The sequence below is a fragment of the Heterocephalus glaber genome, unplaced genomic scaffold (assembly GCF_053883595.1).
Source record: "Heterocephalus glaber isolate CG9 unplaced genomic scaffold, H.glaber_assembly_v1.0 deba00001690, whole genome shotgun sequence".
Taxonomy (NCBI): Eukaryota; Metazoa; Chordata; class Mammalia; order Rodentia; family Bathyergidae; genus Heterocephalus; species Heterocephalus glaber.
In genome coordinates this window covers 5297553-5320667 of record NW_028258415.1, presented here as the reverse complement: position 1 = coordinate 5320667, position 23115 = coordinate 5297553, and positions in this window count along the sequence as shown.

Genomic DNA, 23115 nt, shown 5'->3' with positions numbered 1-23115 from the left:
ATTCCATTTGTTTACTTTGCTGGGATTCCATCATGTTCCTTAGCTCCAATATTTTTTTAATCTGTATCTGTTCTAGAGTTATTAATCATATCTTTCACTATGGACACAATCTCTGTTGTTATCTGAGAAATTATTCCTGATTTCATTTTTTCCAGATCTTTTGTTGCCAGCTGAAGGAGTCCAGGTTGTTGAGTATCAGATTGTTCTTATTTCCTCCTGTGGTTGCCTTAGGTCATCTGGAAGTTTGGTTTTGAGTCTTGTTTATGTGTCTTATCATTTCAACAGATGTAGCCTGCTGTGCCTTTGTTGAGGTGACTTTTTGCTCACCCAGTGGGTTTCAATTCTCAGCAAACCTCAAAAAGGCCTTCTCTCTGCTGCTCACCACTTTGTCAATTCCTGGGTTCAGAATGGTGGCCTTCTGGATACCTTTGCTGTTCTGTTGTCCAGGCAGGGTTGTGGCTGGTTCCTGGGTAGACTTGTGATGGTACCTGTTTGTGCCTCTGGCTGAGGCCTGCCCACCTGTGTAGCTGTTGTCTGGGAAGGCCTTTGGCTGGGAGCTGTGCATACCAGTCACTGGTGTCTGACTGGGCTTCTAGCTGGTGTCTGGGTACAGTTGCTGATGGTATCTGGGGAGGCCTCTGGCTGTTGCCTGTGTGCCTGCACAGCTCTTTTCCAGGTAGGCCTTTGGCTGCAGCCTGGGCCCAAGCCACTGGTATCTGGGCAGGGCCCTGGCTGGGATCCATGCACCCCAGCCTCTCTTCTCTGGTTCATGTGGGCCTCTTGCTGGATTTGCGTGCATTTACAGATGGTATCTGGGTGGGCCTCTCTGTATTGCCTTCTTGTTTGTGCAGGTGTTTTCTAGGTAGGCCTTTGTCTGGGGCCTGGGCCCAAGCTGCTGGTATCTGGCCAGGACCCCAGCAGGGTCCTGGGTACCTCAGAGTCTGTGGTCTATGTTGGGCTTCTTGCTGGGATCTGTGAGCACTTCCTAGAGAAATTCTTATAAAAAGGTCCAAAAAATAGACCAATGAGAGAATACTAAAGCATAAAATTTTGTATAATTATTATAAATGGGACCAGCCCACTATATATTTAAGTACAAGCTTTCTGATGATCTGCCTTAATCCAGAGACTCAAAGTGAAGTTCCTAGAGAGACTTGGAAGGGTTAAATATCTTTTAGGTAGCCCATAATCAATTACAATTCTTTCTCATGAATTTTTGTTAGCAACTGGATTATAATTATAATGGGTTAAGAGGTTTTCAGAAAGTGTCAGAAGATAAAGCTGCCATATCTCTTCATGCAGATGGGCCAAGGTGTCACCTGTGGACAGAGACAGGAGTTAGGTTTTTCAATAGACCTAAACCAAAGCAAACACTAAAAAACTAAAGCAAAATAATAAGTGGGAGACAGACATTTAGATAAATGAGTCTAAACAAATAGAAATACAATACAATTTTTACATAGAGAATTTACCCCAAAGCTAGAATATTAATTTTAAAATATGGAAAAACAATTAATTTTTAAAAACTAAACTTAAAAATAAGTGCAAGAAAAGACACTATATCTAAAATGTAAAAAGTAATGAAGGAGGTTAAGACTGAAAGTAGTTTTTCAGAATATTCAAATAAAGTTAAATTATTGTTACTGAAGTGTAAGAATAAGTGCTTATGTTAAAAGAAAATAAGGAGATAGGAAACCTAAAATATAAGATTAAATAATGAAATTAGAGTAAAAATTAAGAGCATATATCCTACAAATTAATAATAAATTTTAAGTCAATATTGAGGTGATGGACAGTAGAAATCAGTTTGTAGGAAAGGCAAAGGACAGAGTGGCACTGCTGGCAGGCAATTAGGAGGTCTTAGTGAGGAAGATTTTCCTAATAGTGGCCTTGGGGCATGTCCTTCCTTACAGGGCAGAGCCATGCAAATTCCTCAGCCCATTTTCAGAAAAGGACTGTTGCTGAGTTTTGGAGATACTGGAACCTCCTTCTGGATGTGTTTTCTAGGTTCTTTCTGTCCTGATCAAAAATTGAACAAAACAAGCAAAAATGATGGCAAAGTTTCACATTTAGTTGAAGTAGGAAAAATTAAAGAGGTAGGTGAAATTAAAAGTGAAGGTTAAGGGAGAAACTGGTTCTGGAGACTGAGTTTGGGCCAAGTAAAATAAAAATAAAAAAAGAAATAGAAAAAAAGAGTACACCCTAGAGAACATACCTCAGGCTAATGTGGGGTGGCAATTTAGCAAGTTCCTCTTGGCTCTTGGCTCTTTTTTATTTATTCCTCACATGGTGGGTTCTCCCCAGAAGTCCACACGGGGTCTTCGGAAACTGTTCTGCGCATGTATTCTGAGATTTTGTATTTCACATGTGGAGCTTATCACCCCCCACCCTCTTCCCCAGCTTTGCCATGACCTAAGTTCCTGTCTCAGGGACTGCCTGTTGTTAACTTTATTCATCATTATAAACAAAATTGTGATAAATCCTATGTTTGTACATCTTTCTACATGCTTTTTAGAAATTTTAGTTGGCTAGAGTATATACATGGTTTTGAAACCTCTTTGATGATATGTAATGTCAACTTGTCCTTGCACCAATATATGTTTAAAGAACAGTACATGAAACGGTCCTTTTCACTTCTCACTCATCTAATCTGGATCTTAACATTCTGTTTTCCTTGCTACAGACAGTCAGAAAATATCTTGTCTTAAATTGTGCTTCTTTGATTGCTGGTGAGATTGAACCACTTCTCACTAAAGGAATGTTTGTTTATTCAGAACTCTTTCTTTTTTCCTCTGTCTGCTAATCTTGATATAAACAGTCTAGAATACTATAATTCTCACAAGGTACATAAACTAATTGGCAAATGACTGTGGTGTAGTCATTAATCAGGATGTGTTTATTCAGTGCTTTTCTGTTAAGCAGATCTTTCCAAAGTTTCCTGCTTAATAGTTTTCAAACCTGGATTGATTCCTAAGAAAATGGAAATAATGATCAATTTAATGATGACAGTTTAAATTTGCAACATTACTTAGTGACATAAAACATGCTGAGGTGACTCTCTGAACTTTCTGAAAATTGTATATGATACAATATGCAGTTAAAGCTTTATTTCTTTTTTTTGTTGTTGTTACTGGGGATAGAACTCAGGACCTTGCACTTGCGAGGCAGGTGCTGAAACCATTGAGCCAAATCCCTGGTTAAAAATTTTATTTCTTAATACAATTTATGAACTATACATTTATATTTTTTCCTAATGCATACCAAGTCTTCTTTGGATAGCTTTTCAAATGGTTTCTTATAAAATTATATTTCAGATTGCAGCATAAAATATAGAAAAGATTTACAGTTTCATAGAGGACATTAAAAAGTTACACAACATATAGCCAAAAATCTTAAGTGACTTACACTTTAATGGCAACTATTCAAAATGAACAAAACAGTTTAAAAGCTGTAGAAAACCCAAGATTGACATTTTATTAGGTAGTATTTTAGGATTGGGGGGGGCATACATTTAATTGAGTTAAAAAAGAATTTTTCTTTTATTTTCCATTTTTTCATTTTCTCATATTAATTCTCATATTAATTCCCTTCTTTCTTTTCCCCAACCCCTCCCACTTCCTCTTCTGGTTTGCCCCTTTTCTTCCTATTTCACATTATCTATTATACCATTTAGTCCTTATTTACACTTTCAGTTTCTCACACTAGAGAAACTATTCATATTTACATGTGTGTCCTATTTATTTTACTTAAGTGTATCGCCTCAGTGTGCATTCACTTAGCTCTGAATGTCTCTAATTTCTCCTTTTTATGGCTGAGTAGTACTCCATTTTATTAAAAAGCCCCATATTTTCTTTATCCAGTCTCCAGTTGATGGGCAATGGGGCTGTTTCCAAGTTTTAGCTATCACAAACTGTGCTGCTATGAACATGGGTCCACATATATCACTGTGGTATGATTCTTTTAATTCTTTGGGCAAGATACGCAGCAGGGGAATAACTGGGTCAAATGGAACTTTGAGGTATCTCCATACTGATTTCCACAGTGCTTGCACCAGTCTACACTCCCACCAGCAGTGGAGCAGGGTTCCTCTTTCCCCACAGCCCCGCCAGCATTTGTTATTGATTGATTTCATGATAGCAGCCATTCTTTCTGGAGTGAAGTGGAATCTCAGTGTTGTTTTCATTTGCATCTCTTGAATGACCAGTGATGCTGAACATTTTTTCATATGTTTATTTGCCATTTCTACTTCTTTGTCTGAGAAATGTCTACTCATTTCAGATGCCCATTTTTGGATTGAGCATTTAAATTTGGAAGGTCTGATTTTTTTTTTACTTCTTTATAGATTCTAGATAATACACCTTTGTCTGAGGGACAGCTGGTAAAATTTTTTTCGCACATTCTGGGTTGTCTCTTCACACTGTAGGTGGTTTCTCTTGCTGTGCAGAAGCTTTTTAGTAAGAAGAGATCCCACTTGTTGATTATTTGTGCTAGTTCACGGGCACCTGAGGTTTTGTTCATAAAATCTTTTCCTACCCCAGTGTCTTCAAGAGTTCTTCATAAACTCTCTTCCAGCTGGTTTATTGTTTTTGTTTTAATATTTAGATCTTAAATCCATTTTGATTTTACTTTAATGCATGGTGAGAGATATACGTCTAGTTGTAGTCTTTGGCAAGTTGAAACGCAATGTTGCTGGTACCACTTATTAAAGAGGCTATCTTTCCTCCAGTGAGGGTGTTTGGCTTCTTTGTCAAAGACGAGGTGGCTGAGTGTGTCTGGAGTTGTTTCTGCATCTTCTAAAATGTTTCAGTGGTCCTCAGGTCTGTTTCTTTGCCAGTACCATGCTGTTTTTATCACAGTAGCTTTGTAGTATAGTTTCAAGTTGGGGGTTGTAATACCCTCTGTCATGTCTCAGTTACCTAGAATTGCTTTTGCTATTCTGGGTCTCTTCTTGTTCCAAATGTATTTATGTATTCTTTTGTCAAGGTTCACGAATTATGCTGCTGGGATTTCAATTGGGATTGTATTGAATCTATATAGCAGTTTTGGAAATATGGCCATTTTCACTATGTTGATACTTCCTACCCAGGACCAAGGGATGTCTTCCGATTTTCTGATATCATCTTCAATCTCTCTTTTCACAGTGCTATAGTTTTCACAGAAGTGGTCTTTGATTTCTTTTGTTAGGTTAATTTCTAGGTACTTCAGTTTTTTTGATAATACTGTGAAAGGAATTGTTTGTCCTATTTCTCTCTCAGTGAGTCTGTTGTTCATGTAGAGGATAGCTATTGATTTTTGTGTGTTGACTTTGTATCTAGCTACTTGACTGAATTTGGTTATTAAGTCTAGAAGACTTTTGGTGGAGTTCTTGGGATCTTCATGTAGTCTGCAAATAATGACAATTTGAGCTCTTCATTTCCTATCTTTTTTCCTTTCATTTCTTTGCCTTGTCTAGTTGTTGTGGCTAATATTTCCAAAACTATATTGAACAAGAGTGGTGATAGTGGACATCCTTGTCTTGTTCCTGATTTGAGTGTGAAGGATTTCAGTTTTTGACCATTTAGTATGATATTGGCTGTTGGTTTTACATAGATGGCCTTTATCAGATTGAGGTAGACACCGTCTACTCCAATTTTTGTAGGGTTTTTTTTTTTTTATCATAAATGCATGTTGGATTTTGTCAAATGCTTTTTCTGCATCTATTGAGATGATCATATGGTTTTTGTCTTTGGCGCTATTTATACAGTGTATTACATTGATTAATTTACGTATGTTGAACCATCCCTGCATCCCTGGGATGAATCCCACTTGTTTAGGGTGTATGATCTTCTTGATCATCTTCTGCATTCTGTTTGTCAGTATCATATTAAGGATTTTTGCATCTATGTTCATTAGTGAGATTGGCCTATAGTTCTCTTTTTCGGTTGGGTCTTTCTCTGCTTTGGGGATCAGGGTGATGCTTGCTTCCAGGAATGAATTTGGGAGTATTGCTTCCCTTTCAATTTTGTTGAAGAGTTTACGATGTAGTGGCAGTAGTTTCTCTCTAAATGTTTTGTAGAATTCAGTGGTGAAGCCATCAGGACCTTAGCTTCTCTTGGTTGGTAAGTTTTTAATTATGTTTTTGATTTTCTTGGTTGATATTGGGTTGTTTAGAATTTTTAGATCTTCTTCATTCAAGTTTGGTAATTCATACATGTCTAGGAATCTGTCCATTTCTTCTGTGTTTTCCATCTTATTGGCATCTAGGTTCTTGAAGTAGGTATTGATGATTCTCTGGATTTCTGCTGGGCCTGTTGTAATTTCATCCTTTTCATTCCTAATTGCATGGATTTGGGCCTTTTCTTTCCATTTTCTGATAAGGTTGGCTAAGGGTTTGTCAATTTTGTTGATTCTTTCGAAGAACCAACTCTTGGCTTCATTGATTTTTTTGTATCATTCTCTTATTCTCCATTGCATTGATTTCTGCCCTGATCTTTATAATTTCCTCCTTTCTATGGGCTTTGTGTTTGTCCTGCTCTTCTTTTTCTAGAAGCTTGAGGTTCAGCATCAGGTTGTTTAATTGGGCTCACTCTGTTTTCCTAATATGAGTATTCACTGCTATGAATTTCCCTCATAAGACTGCTTTCATTGTGTCCCATAGATTCTGATATGTTGTATTGTCATTGTCATTTAATTGAAGGAACTGTCTGATTTCTTCTTTACTTTCCTCTGTGACCCATTGGTTATTCAGAAGTGTGTTGTTCAATTTCCATGTGTTTATGAAATTCTTGTTGTTTCTTTTGCTATGGATCTCAAATTTCGTCACACTATGGTCTGATAATGTACAGGGGATAACTTCAATTCCTTTGCACTTACCTAAATATGTTCTATGAGCAAGTATGTGGCCTATTTTGGTCAATGACCCATATGCAGCTGAAAAGAATGTGTATTCTGATTTTGTGGGGTGAAACACTCTGTAAACATCTGTTAAGTTCATTTGTAAGAGAGGTTTATTGAGTTCTAATATTTCACTGCTTGTTTTTGTCTAGTTTATCTATCTATATGTGACAATGGGGTATTGAGGTCCCCCACTACTATTGTATTAGTGCTTATATGATTTTTCATGTCCGTTAGTATTTGTTTTATATAGTTGCATGCACTAGTGTTTGGTGCATAGATATTTATGATTGTCATCTCTTCCTCTTGGATTGTTCCTTTTACAAGGATATAGTGTCCTTCTTCGTCTTTCTTAATCAGTGTGGGTTTGAAATCCACTTGGTCTGCAAAGAGAATAGCTACTTCTACTTTTTTTGGGGTTCCCGTTGCCTGGAGCAATGTTTTCCACCCTTTAACTTTAAGTCTATGAGTTTCGTTTTGAATTAAGTGTATTTCTTGTATGCAGCATATTGTTGGATTTTGCTTCTTGACCCATTCTGCCAGTCTATTTCTTTTGATTGGTGAATTGAGACCATTAACATTGATGGTTCTAACTGATACATATTGAGTTATCATTGTCATGACTTTTTCTTTTTGTTTGGTTCTCCCCCTTTGCATTTAATTTCTTGTCATGCCTGGTGGATTCATTCTGCTGTGCTTCCTGGGGTTGTAATCCTCATTGTCTTTTCCTAGGGTTTTTTCTAAAATTTTTTGGAGTGATGGTTTGGTATTCATGAAGTTTCAAAGGTGCTCTCTTTGTCATGAAGGTACCTTATTTCACCATCAATTTTGAAAGATAGTTTTGCAGGGTACATCAATCTGGATTGGAGGTTGTTTTCCTTTAGGGATTGAAATACAGCACTCCAAGTTTTTCTTGCCTAGAGGGTTTGTTTTGAGAAGTCTGCTGTGATTCTGGTGGGCTTTCCTTTGTATGTGATTTGTTTCCTTTCCCTAACTGCTTGTAGAATTTTGTTCTTCTGTTGAGTTTCTGGAATCTTAACAATTATATGCCTATGCGTATATTTTTTTTTGATCATGGCTCTTTGGAGTCCTATATACCTTGTTTATCTGTATGCCAAGTTCTTTTTCCCTGCTTGGGAAGTTTTCTGCCATCACTTCTGTGAACAGTTTTTTTATGTCATCTGCACTCTCTCCTGTTTCTCTATTGACTCCAATCAGTCTTATGTTATCTTCTTCGCATCATCTAGCAGCTGCTGGATTGCTTTCTTGTGGTCCCTTACCAGTTTAAAGAAATTTTTCTTTTCCTGTTCACTAATTGCAATCTTATCTTCTATATCTGAAATTCTATCCTCACATTGGCACATTCTGCTGCATAGGCTTTCAGTGGAGTTTTTAATCTCCTGGAAATCTGTTTGCATCTGTTTTATGGATTCCATTTGTTTCCTATGTTGGGATTCCATCATGTTCCTCAGCTCCTTTATTTTTTTATCTGTGTCCTCTAGATTTATTAATCAAGTCTTGCACTATGGGCACAATCTCTGCTGTTATGTGAGAAATTATTTCTGATTTCATTTTTTCCAGGTCCCCTTTTGTTGCTCATTCAGGGAGTCCAGGTGGTTGAGTATCAGAGTGTTTCATCTTGTTTCCCTTTGGGGTTGCTGTAGCTGATCTTAAAGTCTGGTTCTGAGGCATGTTTACATGTCTTCTCATTTCAATGGGGGCAGGGGGGTACTTCTGATACCCTTGTGGCTCATCTCCTCTGTGCTTGGAGTGGTGGTGGGTTGGCCTGGAAGCCTCCTACTCTGCACTGAGAGCTGTGGCACACTGACCCAGAAGCCTCCTCTGTGCTGGGAGTGGTAGTAGGCTCAAGAATTTTTCAACAAGCAAAGAGACATTAAATGTGTAATTCTAAGACTTTTGTGTTGGGCAGAATGATTGACTGGCTGATCAAAGTAACAGCTCCCAGCATTAAATGTCTGAAAACTCAATGAAATGTAGAAGTCACTTTTAAAATCATGGCTAATGTGGTAATAAATTAAAATCCAAACATGACAAGGTTTCCAGAAGTGAGAATTGACAAGAAAACCTAAATTCAGAAGACTAGCTGGGAATCAGGCTGGAGTACTGCTGCCTAGACAGTGTCTGCCACACTTTGAGAGCCTTGAGGTTGAATTTTAATGTTGTATAATGTTTAATTGTAATGTTTTAATATGCAACCCAGTAGTCTGGAGGAGAAGCAGGGGCCTCAGTTCCACCAGACATGGTTCAAGGATGGCAGTAACTCAAGGCTCCTTCCAGAGGGCAATTCGGTCTCCAGAGACTGAACTTGAAAGGAATCCCTGTTGCAGAGGAAGATGTTGAGAATAGTTGCCTATCTGGTCTTGCATATTAATTATGCTGTTAAAATGTTTTAAAATGCTTTGACATTGTGATGGCTTTCTGATTTGGGAAAGATGGACCTTCAGAGGTAGCAAATTCGTACAATAGCAAACATCTTGCCTAGGAACACACATTTATTTATATCCAAGCCAAATAATCCTGAGTGGACACTCACAACCACCTCCTTTAATTCACACATCATACCAATGTTCTCTCTGTTCTAAACCACCTCAGAGGCAGGTATCAATAACTAGGTGCCACCCTTATAGCTGAGAGCTTGCCAGTAGTTTTAAAACTATCCAATCCTAACTATGCTCTGCCTGCCAGCCTTTCCTCTCTCTTCACTTTCTGCAAAAGCCATACAAAAGGGCTGGTTCTTGAGTTCTCCTTCTGCCTCCTGACTGGTTCTGATGCTTCTTTGTGTACCTCTGCAGTGTACTGTCCCTGGAACTGTGAGTAACAAACTCTTCTCTCCAGGTATTTGTCTCCATTTCCAGCATCTTACCATACCTTATTATAACAAATCCTAGTCATGTACTAAAACATCTTGCCACTAGGTAGAACAGAATACAAAATTAAAAACAAATACAACAACAAAAGTCCTTTAAGGATTTCTAAGAAGAAGAATCATATACATGAATGTAAGGCAAGAATCTCATTATTGTGTGTCTTCAAATACCCAAGCCAATAATTAAGAGGAAGTGATTTTCATCTGGTGGTGGCCCCAAGAGTCTGATAACAAGAAATCTGAATCTGCTATGGGGGAAAGAACTTAAATTTTTTCCAGACAATTTTCAGAGTTCCAACAAATATATCACAATAAAATATCATTAAAGCATGAAGAAATGTCACAAACAAGGTTAGCAGCAATAAAACCCTATGAACTGCACCTGCAAAGCTTACAGATATTGTAATAATCAGAATAAATGTGTAGTTTTGAAATCTTTTGTAGAAGAGTGATTCAAAAACATAAAGGCCAAGATATTATCCATAAAGAACTGAACAGTGGTTCTAATAATTAAAATATGAAATTAAATTTAAAAGCCTGATCGATAGATGAAAATAGCATTTTTTTACAGTTGAAGTTAGAGTTATCAGATGGGAGATGGATTCTAAGAAATTTCCCAGGAGGTGATCAGAAGAGAAAAGGAAATGAAAATATCAAAGCAAGGACAGAGGGAAGAATTCATATATACCTAATGATAGTTCAAAAATAATGAAATAGAAGACATGTGAAAGGCAAATGCTTGAAGAGCTAATTGCCATTTCAGGTTTTATGAATGTGCAAAAATCAGGAAACTCAATAAATTCCAAGGTGATAAATGAAAATAAATATACACTTAAACATAGTAGAAATAAGACATGAAAGAAAAAACAAATATTGAAAACATGAAAGAATAAACAGATTAATCTCAAAGGAAGGGCAATTAGATTAATAGTTGATCTCTCAACAGCAACGGAACAGTAACTGAACAACTGAAGCCCCAAACCAGTAACGTAACATATTCCAAGTACTGAGAGGAAATCATTGTTAGAAAACTTTCAAATTAAGCAGAACTTTCTTTCAAACATGAGATGTGAATAAACATTTTACATAAGAGAAAACATACATGTCACTGGTTATTAGCATGCAGTCCTGTTTATTCTAGAATCTAAATCCTGAAAGACATTAACATTTCCTCTGGGAGTCTAGAAAACTCTCTACCACCTAGTTTTTTTTTTTTGAGAAGCCCATGTTTTGGTGTTGGAGCAGGGAAGAAGTCAAAAGGTATTTCTACATGCATCAGTCCATAGTTACCTGGCTGATATTTATTTGTTGGTTGAAACAGTTCTTCTCTTTCTCTAAGGTAGATTACTCTTCCCTTCTATTCCTTGCAGCTATTAATTTATGGTAGGCATTCAAAGACAAGATTTCTAAGGGAAGATGTTTGTGGTTCTATGAAGGGTCCTAAGGGATTCTTTTCTTTTAGAGTTAACAGGTTTGGGCCAATCCACTTACTACTCTTCATTTCTGCTATGGAAGATGCATTGAGTTGTCTGTTCTTCAGATTCCTATCTTAGTAGCTCTCTTTGGAAGTCCTAGCAAGACAATTTACTTCTAACCAACACCCACGGTGATTGTAGGAGTCATGAGATATATATCTCTGCCTCACCTAAAGTAGGCATATGGGTTATCTGTATTGCAGGTACATATCATCTTTCTTGCCCCTCTCTTCTCTCATCAGGAGCTTCAAGTTTAGGGCACCATATGCCCACTGGCTCAGTAGTTTAGAAAATTTTAAGCAAAGGATGATCAGCACTTACAGCTTAGTGGAAAGTATAATGATTCTGGTGTCTTCAGTGATACAGGATTGGAGAGAATATATCAAACATACCTTCTTACTTATGGGAGGAGTATGAGACTCTGTTTCACAAACTCTCATTCCCTTTGATAATGACTTTTAACACCTGATTTGTGGTACTGGGACTTGAACCCAGGACCTTCACACTGATCCTGTTTTAATATTTTAAATTTTGATACAGGGTCTCACTAATCTGCTAACTTGTTCAGGCTGGGCTTGAATTTGTGATCCATCTTCCCCAGGCTCCTGGCATTTGGGGACTATAGACCTGCACCACCACTCACAGCCCACCCTTCAATAGTCCAGAGGAAGAGGGGAAGTGGAAGATTGGGACCACAGATGATTCCATCTGTGCTGAAATAGAACCTTTCAGTAAGCTTCTCTTGAAATTTGTTGACCCTGTAGTTGGTAGGTGTTTGATTATAGAATTTGATATTATTTGACATTAGACTGTGGATTCTGGGCATTCAGTCTGGAACAATGAGAAAGTTTTCCACTGATACTCCACAATATCATGCTATAGTGATGTAATTTATCATCAAAGACAAAAATTGACCTTTGCATAAATGTTAGCATATAACTAACACCATAAAATTCTCTGAGTTCTATTAAAAATGTTTGCAATGGAACAATCCAAATTTTAAAATGCAGAAGACTTATTTTTGTTGGTCCCATCAAAATAGAGAAATTAGAAATGAAGCATGAAAGTAAAGCAGGTACATTTAAACTTGGGTAGGAGGGCATCCTGAAGTATTCTGAATGAATAGTAAATAGAGGCACACAACTTGAGAATGTCTATGGTGTTGATTTCCTTTTAAATTCAATTTCATACTTCTGAGATGTATCTTATCATAAGCTACATTAGACCTGGAAGGAAAATTTATTTTTTTCATTTCTATTGTCTCTTTTCTTTAACTGAATTAGTATAATAATAACATAAATTTTGGGTGACTATGTAAAGCAGCATCTTTCCACATACTAGTATAAGAAAGTCACCGGGGATTTAGCTCAGTGATTTCGCTGCCTGCTGTACAAGTGCAAGGACCTGAGTTGGATCCCTGGTACCAAAAAAAAAAAAAAAAAAAAAGTGACAAGTTGTTCCCACATAAAATATTGAACCCAAAGTATAATTAAGTGAAATTTCAATTCAAGTCCTTCCTTTGTCATCTGGTGGCCAAGGTCTAGTAAGATTTGTTTATATTTAATGTTTATTTATTCATGAATTTTTATCCACTTCACACCGATAGTTAGTCTCAGGCTTTTCTTCTTCAAGATTGACAAATTGATGAACTACTCAAATTCTTGCCATGTTTAGCATCTTTCAAAATCATCATGTTTCTTTAGACAACAAAATGTTTAAGAAATCTTAATTTTAAATGATGACAAGTCTTATTAATTGACAAACTTCTCAATAATTCAAAAGCCAAGGATAGTTATAAAGGAATGAAGATTGATTTTTATACAACACTCACCATATATTATATCTACAAATGAATTTAGCAAATGTGCAGTTGATGTAATTAGGAGGAATGATAGTTCTTGAAAACAAAGCTAAGGTTTATGAATGACTCTAGGCTGATGCAAGATCTCTGGGGAGAGTGAATTACAAACATCTATATCATATGAATGGATGACAGTTGGATTGGTAACAATGGATCTGTCTCTGTCTTAGTTACTTTCTTGTCACTTACACACAATGGCTGACTCCTACAGTTTAAAGGAGGAGAGGTTTATTTTGGTTCATGGTTTGTACAGGTTTGTACAGTTCATAGTCAGCTGACTCTAAGGCAGAGTGGAATAGCAGTAGGGTATGAAGAAACAGCTCATGGCATGGAAGTAGGAAGTGGAGAGAGAGACCAAAGGAGGAGAGAAGGAGATAGATCTTTCCAGGCCATGCCCCCAGTGACCCACTTCCTCCAAACAGGCTTTTCCTCCCAACACTGTTCCTAGCTATAAACCCATCAGTGGACTAATCCAGTGATGAATATCACATCCTCAGTGATCCAGTTACCTCCAGAAAACTCCAACTATGAGGTCATGAGGATTTGGGTGGGACATCTAGATAAGAAACCATAGCAGTCTCTGAAGTTTCTATGTGAAGTTGAATCAAGGGCAATTTTTTTCTTAAATCTGGAAAGAAGTTTTTTCAAAGCTTTGTTTTATGGAAGAGATATGTCTTCAAGATACATTCCCAGAAGTTTCTTTTGAAAATACCTATTACATTATATTTTATTCAGAGTCAAACATACATCATGTCAATCATTTGAAATTACTTTGACTTTTTACTCTACTGGATATTTAGCTAGATGTAGTAATTGATTTGTGAAAGCTTAAATTTTAACAATAAGTGGGTAACAAAAACACAAGTTTTTATCCTTGTTGTAAGATATGAATTGTAGCCACCTAGTGTTAGATTGTCAGTAGTGATCTTGGTTCCCTTATTTATTAATTTTTTTGTTTCCAAAGTAATTAACTGATTAAAATCCATAAGAAAGAATAGATCATCTAGCTAGGCATGATGGTGGATACCTGCAATACCAGCACTGAGGGAGGGAGATTGCAAGTTCAAGCCCAGCCTAGTCAACTTAGTGACTTAACAAGACAGTCTCAAAAATAAAAAAATAAATAGAAAAGGATGGGGATGTAGCTCAGTGCAGAGGCCCTGGATTCAATCCCCAGTACCACATAAATAATAAATAAATAAATAAATAAACTTCTGACCTTTCCCCAAACCTATTTAAAAATCACAAAAATCTTATACTCACATAAAATAACAAGCTCCAAATAAAGTTCCCCTGTTGTATTCTTTAGGTTTGAAGATATCCTTTCATATAAAAGGATTCTTCATTGACAAGTACTACTGTCAACTGATTTTCTCTTTTTCAGAAAACTCTAGTGGCAGCATATGATTAGATTCAATATTTTAAGAAAAATTGCTTTTACAAAATTTCACTTTTGGAAACCAAATTTACCCTTTTAACATTTTCTATATCTTGAAAAAGCTAATATACTGCACATTATGTTACTTGTGAATGCACTTTTCAATCCCAGTGCTCAACATGTTTCATAACCCAAGCAGACATTTCTTGGTCCCCTAATGTTACTCTCCTGGCTCCTGTGTCATATGAAACAATTTAATGTATGATTTCATGTCAGTGGCATAGCTTTTCATATTCTTTAATCCTAAAGTTAATGAGGCTCTTTGCATTTAGTTGACACCATGTCTGAAGATCAACAAAATAACCATGACCTTGAAAGACCATGATGTTATAGAAAACGAACATGCTTTCAGAAATATCTGAGAAAGTATGAAAAAAAACACAGAAACTGGTTTACAAAAGGGCTTCCAGGGGTCTAGTATGGCAATTTTAGCATACAACGGACAATAAAAATGATTACATTCAATTTGAAGAACTATGTTGAAGCAGACATGATTTCATTATGAAACGAAAAAGGTTCTAATTAAAAGGTAGTTGGAGTGCTCATGCAACTTTCTGTTATTTATATTAAAATGCAATATATTGATCAATCTAAATTCTTCAAGACATTTCTTTAGTTTTGAAGGAAATAAATTGTGCATTTATGTTTCCCTGGCAACATGACTATCTCTTTATGCTAACACATTATAATTAGTAAAAGCACATAAAAATAAAGCAAATCATAATTAGAATGGCCCTGATTCCCTTGTCTATAGGGTTGAAAAAGATTTTAGGATATGTCTATGACATCCTATAATTAGTAAAAGCACATAAAAATAAAGCAAATCATAATTAGAATGTCCCGAATTCCCTTGTCTATAGGGTTGGAAAAAATTTTAGGACATGTTTATGACAGCCATAAAAATTAAGTCATGAGAGATAATTTTAGTTATATTTAGAATACTTAAGTGGGCCTCATTCTTACAAGATTCCAACTACGACAGAAATTTGTTTTTTCTGATTTCAATTGACATTAGGGAAAATAAACTTATTATTTACATAGGTTTCATATTGTAACATAACTAGAATCACTTCTGAGAAGGAACTTTGGACTGGGAAACTGAGAGCTTGTTTTGCTGGTTGCCAGTGTAAGCCATTTGTGATGGCTTAGATCTTACAGGCCCTCCAAAAGCTCATGTGCTGAAGGCTTGGTACTCAGCTGATGGTGTTATTGGGAGAGGCCCCAAAATTTTAGAAATGGGGTCTATTTGAAGGAAATTGGAATACTGGGGGCCCTTGAAAAGGATATTGAGACCCTAGCTCCTGTTCTCTTTCTCTCTTGGCTTCCTGACCATCATGAGGTGAATGGCTCTGCTCCATCACACACTCCTCCTCGTGGTGTTAAAACTTAGCACAAAACCCAAAGTTATGGGGCCAAAGGACAGTGAACTGAAATCTGAAATCTCAAGCCAAAGTAAACTTTTAAAACTTCTTTATTAAGTTATTTATTTGGGGATTTCATCACAGTAACGCAAACCTGACTCATACATTTTTACAGCACTTTGAGCTGAGCAGCTGTCCTTTTTTTCTTAACTCATAGACTCTATATATGGTCTGAGTGTGCACGTACAAGATTCCTTTCAATAACAAGCAATATGATATCTTTAGAGGCTGCCTTGTTCCACTGAAAGGACTAATTGCTAGAACATTTTGGCTTCTATTGAGCTAAATTTGTCTTCCAATAATTTCAATGGATAAATTCTAGATTTACTTTAGATTCACCTATGGCAGTTTTAAAAACATTTTAATCTATTCATTAGCTCTTATGACTTTAAGCTAATGCCTTTTAAAATGTGTTTAAGAGTGATATATGTTAAAACATGCCTTTTAATAATTGCACTTTAATTATTAGTCATGAAAAATAATAATAACAATATATATCATAGGCCACACAACAATGTTTCAGTCAACACTGGACCCTATGTAATTAGTGTTCCTATCAGAGCATATGCCTGTTGATGGTATAGCCATTTAGTTTGTTCAAGCACATTATGATGTTCTTATGATGACAAAATTGCCTTATGACACATTTTGCATGACTCTATCTGCATTATTAGCAATAATAATATTCTATTATTATTTATAATTATGTACTTATCAATTTATATTTTTATAAACAAATAGGTACAGCTACTCTTTTTAGCTATGAGTCTCTCTGGCCTGGAGTCTAAGTATGAGCTACTGAATGAGGCACAGTTAGGCTCATCATTTGATTGATTTCAGGCTGTGTGTTGTCTGCTGGCCTGTTAACCACCTATACCCAGAGGATGAGGTAAAATTCAGGGGAGACTCATGAGGGATGTGTCAAGCACCAGGAGATTAGTGACATGTATTTTTCAACATCATACCTTGTGAAAAATCAATTTTGTCTTTTGTAGTCTTGCTTCAACTTAGTCCAAAGTTTTCACTTTGTAGAAAACTGAGCCCCTGTACAAATGGCCAATTGAAGAACACACAGCTTTCCTATAAAGTTCTCATTTTTCTCATCTTAAAAAAATGAAAAAGCAAAAAACCCCACCCTGATTTAACCTATAAAACTTTTGTATGTTTGCTTTTTCTCTGTAGTGTATACATACTAGCAACATAAAGCCGCTAGCTACCTTTTTTCCTTCCTATTATATATCAACAATGGTTGTCTGACCTAGAGAAAGGGAGCAAAACAAATGTACCTAAAGTTATTGATGTTTTTAGGGAATGGACATTCTCTCTCTTCTCATGCACAATTATATGAAATCTGTTCAGTGATCCTGGCTTAATTTCTGACTACAGGATTTTACAGATAGCATATGTTGTGAATGTGGGATGAAAACAGGGTGAATGCTTTTGACATGGCAAATTTGACCACATTACTCATTATTTATAAGAACTATAGTAGACTCATACTTTGTAGGATACTTCAAAGTGCTCAAAAGAAATGTTGCATAGCAAAGCATCATTATTAATAGTACATTTTGTACAACAAAGGCATGTTAGACCTTTGAGGAATAGTTGAAATCTGTGTGTTCAAATTCTCCTACTCCAAAAACCTGAGGTAGATTGTAAAAGTCAGATTTCAGAAATGTATATTTTTCAAATAAATCATATATATGACACATTTTAGAGAAGAGCAACTACAGGGAAAAAGCTTAAGGATTTACTTGGCAGTAATGCCTGAGTATGCGCAGCATTCAAATCAGCTAATGAAATGCTTCAATTCAATAACTAGATGCTTATGAAAGATAATGTCAAAAAAGAACGACACTTTAAAGAGCAAGTAAAGCATGCAGCAAATTTGCATTAATAACAAGTTATAAGGAAATTAGAACATTTTTACACTGACAAAAACCAAATTTTTTTATTAATTGTAAAGAAAGCAATAATTCATGGTAGAAAAATCTGGTCAAAAGGTGCTTAGAGATACAAAGAAGTTTATAGGACATTAATAACTGAAGTTGATTGAAATTATGTTTTTAATAGAAATGATTAGATGAAATTTGGAAGTGAAATTAGATAACTCATAAAATAGCTACTGTTTCTTCAGCTTAGTTGATTTACTTAAGAATAATTCAAACTATGTGGCATAAGAATTCTTCCACAATGCAATGCAAATTAGGTAATGTAACAAACACATAAATGTTTTAAAGTTAATAGAATATCATTTAGGAAACTACTTACTTTAAAAGTTTAAGATTGTTTAGTGGAAACACTGCAAGTATTTAAATTTTATAACAATTTTACTTATAAAAATGATTATGTATATCAAAATGGGGATAATTCAAGCAAACACAAAATAATATTCAGAAATATTAACAACACACTGCAAAGCAGAGCCTTGCTTATTGTTTTATTATGTGTGGCAGTAACATAAATTCACTTAAAATTAATTAACATCCTATTATCATATATATTTTTCTATTAGGAAATATAAAATGGCAAAATTTTGAGCTATAAACACAATTTCTTGTTTAATTAGCCACTAACAAGTGTAATTATTTCTCAAAATTGTAATTTATAAAAGTGTAATTATAATTACACATGCATATGAATAAATACACAAAGATAATTGTGAATCTTTCTGGTAATGAAAATTAAGTTTTGTATTAAAGTATCAAAATATGATCAATGTCTTTGACTATAAGTAAAAATAAATACACCCTACTATGAAGGTTTGCTTGAAGATGAGAAAAATAAAAGATAGATAAAAGGAAACAGGGATATAGACCTTTCACAAATGGGAAGGGAAGCAAGAGACGGAAGGAAGAGTGAAGGAGGAAGGGCAGGTGATGCAAAAAAGAATTAAGTTGTGTCATGTAGATGTACCTAATACCAACAATGAAAGTAGCCATTATGTATTGCACACATGGACTAATGAAAAAGATATGTCAGTAAAAGAGGAACACCAGTAGCATGCATATAAAATTATAAAGGTAGATTTGTTAAATTGGTTTGCAGGATCAGAGTCAGGATAGTCTCACAATGGCTGTCTGCAGGATGAAGAACCAGGGAAACTGGGAGCTGCTCCTACCAAGAAGCTGGAAGCCTCAGAATCAGAGGGACCAATAATGCAGCCCCACTGGAGGCACAAGGCTGTAGCCTTCCTCAGTCACCGTGCAAGTCCACAGTCAAAGCCTGAAGAATTTGGAGCCTAAGATGGGTGAACAATGGTAGAAGCAAAAAACACACCCACTAATAAAGCCCAATGTGTAAATTGCTTTCTTCCAGTTTTTGTTCTTCCAGGCCTCCAGCCTACTGAAGTACTCTGACACACACACTGATTTTCTCTGGAAACTCCCAGACACATTCAGAAGTGTGCTTTGATTTACTAGCTTACAGCATATACAGATCAGAGTCTGTCACTTCTTTTTCACCATCCCCACACTGCTCAAACACTTCTTGTAATTGGTGCAGAGACCCTAATACGTTGTATTTAAATGAACACGTTGGGTTAGCTTTTAGAGATATTAAACAAATTACAGCTACTGAAGAGGAGGAAGGTAGAATTGGGACAAGAAAAGGAGCCAGAGTAAGTATAGATAAATAGACAGAGGAGATGGTGGTAAGGTAGATGGTATTGCAGAGAAATACACTGTTGGTCATCAAAAAGAAAAGAATAGAGAGAAATTCAAAGGGAATCACACTTCTCAGTAGGATATCATATGATCAGAAAGTCGTATATGCAAGGCCTATGATTTTTTATTTTAAAATATATTTATTAGTAGTTTTGATAGGAATAGTGTTTAGACTGTGATTATTGGACATTACTCAATTATGAATTAAATGCTCATGCAGATTTTATTATACTGATCATTGATATAATTATTCATATTGCTTCACAATTTATTAATTTTCTTGTTGATGGCTATTCCAGTGTTTACATACTATAAAAGTGCTGCTATGAATTACCTTTATATGACTTTGATGAACATATACATTTATATATGTACATGTAGAGCCTGCCAAAAATGTATACATTAGAAAAAGAAAAACTTACATAAATATTTAAATACTAAATTTATTGAGATATCATGAGATTATTACAAGTTGCCTCTGGCTTCTATAATTATAAGAGGTGCTCCAAGAGGTGGCTGTTAGCGTCCAGACATGTATTAGTACAGAGAACTGCTGAAGTGTGTCTACATTTTTTTGGAATGTATATATTCCTGTTGATACCTAGGAGTAAAATTTCTGGGTCATATTCAATTTTAATTGATCCAACCAAAAAGTTTCTAATTAAGTAGTTGTATTAATTAACTCTCACTAAACTTCTCACTCAGCTCTTTCCCATATTCATCAACACTTGCTAGTGTCTTTTTTCCTTCTAGTTTTTCTAACATCTGTGCAATGACACAGCATTAGGATTTTAATTTATATTTCTCCAATTCCCAATGATTCTGAGCACATTTTCACATATATTTATTGTATTAGTTTTCCAACACTGTGACAAAATACCTGAGAAAATCAATTTGAAGGAGGAAAGATTTATTTTGGCTCATGGTTTGAGAGGTTCAGGTGGTTTTAGAGGTTCAGCTGGTTCCCTTGATACAGCCTATGGTAAGGAAGAACATTATGGTGGAAGAAAGTGGTGGGGAAAGCTGCTCACCAACAATGGCCATAAAAGAGAGGCAGAGAGGGTGGTGGTGGGGACAGAGGGAGAGAAATAGAGGCAGGCTGAGGACAATATACAGCCCCCAAAGTCATGCCACCATGGCCCACTTCCTTCAACTAGACCCAATCCCCTAAATCCCATCTCTTCCCAATAATGCAATCGAATTAGGAATCCTGCAATGGATTAATTCGCTGATGAAGTTAGAGCTCTTATGATCCAACCACCTTCCAAAAGCCCCACCTCTGAACACATGAGCCTTTTGGGGAATGTTTTAGACATAAACATTTATTGTCCTTCTATGTATCATCTTTTCTGAGGGTCTCTTATGTTGTTTTCTCTTATTGATTTGTAGTTTTTTATGTGTTCTGGAAACTGATTTTTTGTTAAGTTATAAATAATATTTTTATTTGGCAGCTTGCATTTAATAGCTTTACCAAGATACCATACAATTTACCTTTTATAAATGTGCATTTTTGTGATTTTTACTATATTTTAGAGTTGTGCAATCATTCCCATGGTTCAATTATGAAATATTTCTTTTATCACAAAAGGTTTCCTTATATATGTTTGTATCAATCCATGCTCTAACCTTTATTCACCGATAACCACTCATCTGTGTCAGGCCCTGAATATAAACACTAAATATAAAGAGAGATTTCCGAACTCAACTTGTATTGCAGAAATAAAGATCCAAGTGTGTCAACACACCGGGATAGACTTTTGTCATACACTATTACCTCTTATTTTGGTCCCAGTTTTCCAAAGAGAATCCTATGCAATCCATTGTTCTGTGGACTCATAAGACTTGTTCGTGGCCATTGGATGTTTTCCAACTCCATTGCATTCCCCTAAGCATCATTTACTCTTTCCCTTAAAACCAAGCTCCTTCTTTCCATCCCAGATAGAAAAGTGCTATATAAGCTTCTGAGTGAGTAGTGATACTTTGATTGTTTTTGTGCATGTAACACATGCACAAAATATCTTTCCTCCTATTTATGTGTATCTTTCTTCCTATCTAACCTATTGCCATCTCATTCCAGCAAACCTTCACAGGAAGAAGGGAAGCCTTTCCTTTTGTCCCTACACATGACTATAAAAAAATGCTCAATAGATTATTTGAAGATATTATTCATTCACAGTTCTCAAGGCTGAAGGGAGTTTAATTCTTAAAGCATTGATTATGGAAAGAATAATATAAGGCACACTGAAAAATTGGTTTTTAAAAAATTTTTTGTTCTGAAAGACAAATTTTTTTGTATTCAATTTGTGAGATTGGATGTTCCCAACTCATAATTACCAGCTGAAAGATTTCTGCAGATAGTGAATAGGCAGGTGTTTCTAATAAGCCTGGGTTATTTCCTTGTTTCTTTCCAAGTACCGAGATCGATTTTCTCAAAAATTAGATATGTCAACTGCCAAAGGATGCTACGAGAGTTAGGTAAGTAGGTTCAATTTTGCCTAAATCCAAAAGACAACATTTTGATGTTGTGCTTTCTATAGTACCATGACCAACGAATGAATCACCTTCATGCTATAATCAATAAAATGCTTAAGAAGAAATATATATACATATATTTATATATATTTTTTGTAATATATATATTTGGTACAAGGGGTAGAATTCGGACCTTGCGCTTTCGAGGCAGGCGGCAGAACCACTGTGCTAAATCCTCGGCCCAGAAGAAATATATTTTTAGAAAGTAGAATTCCTGGTCTTCAGAATTGGAGAGGTTTGTAATAAAATGCAAATAGGCAAAGCACAGTCCATTTGGCTTCACAATTCTATGAATACATGAAGGTTTATTTGCTAATTATATTTTTTCCTTTCAAAACATGGTACAAAGAAATTAATCACAATTTAAAGCTCTAACTTTCCTTTCTGGAAACTCTCATTAAGCCAATGTATTCTGAGATATGCAAAGACACTGTTAGATAAAAAATTATATAGATTAAAATATGCTCTCAATTTGTGGGATTTTTGCTTCACTTTTGCTGTAACATGGTGGTCCTATATACTTTTAGAGTTAGCTTATAGTACTAGAATAGTGTGCATTTCACACATTGCTGATATTACGAAGAGCAGTATTAAAAACAATTAGTCCTAGAGCCAGGGATTCAGCTCAGTGGTTCTGCTGCATGACCCACAAGTGCAAGGACCCGAGTTTGATCACTGGTATCAAAAAAACCAAAAACAATAAACAACAAACAAACAATTAGTTCTATTGTCAACACTGAAATCCTTACACAAGAAATGGATAAAACTTAAGCAAATGTATGTAGCTGAACATATGGATAGATATTTTATTTATTCATTAAATTTATATACATGGCCGGGGTGGGGGTGGGGAAGAAAGTGTAAGAGAAAGCCATGAGCAGGATATTATTTTATATACAACAGATATTAATCACTTACACTTTGTTGGGAGGAGGCAGTAAAAACATGTTAGTAAAATATGAA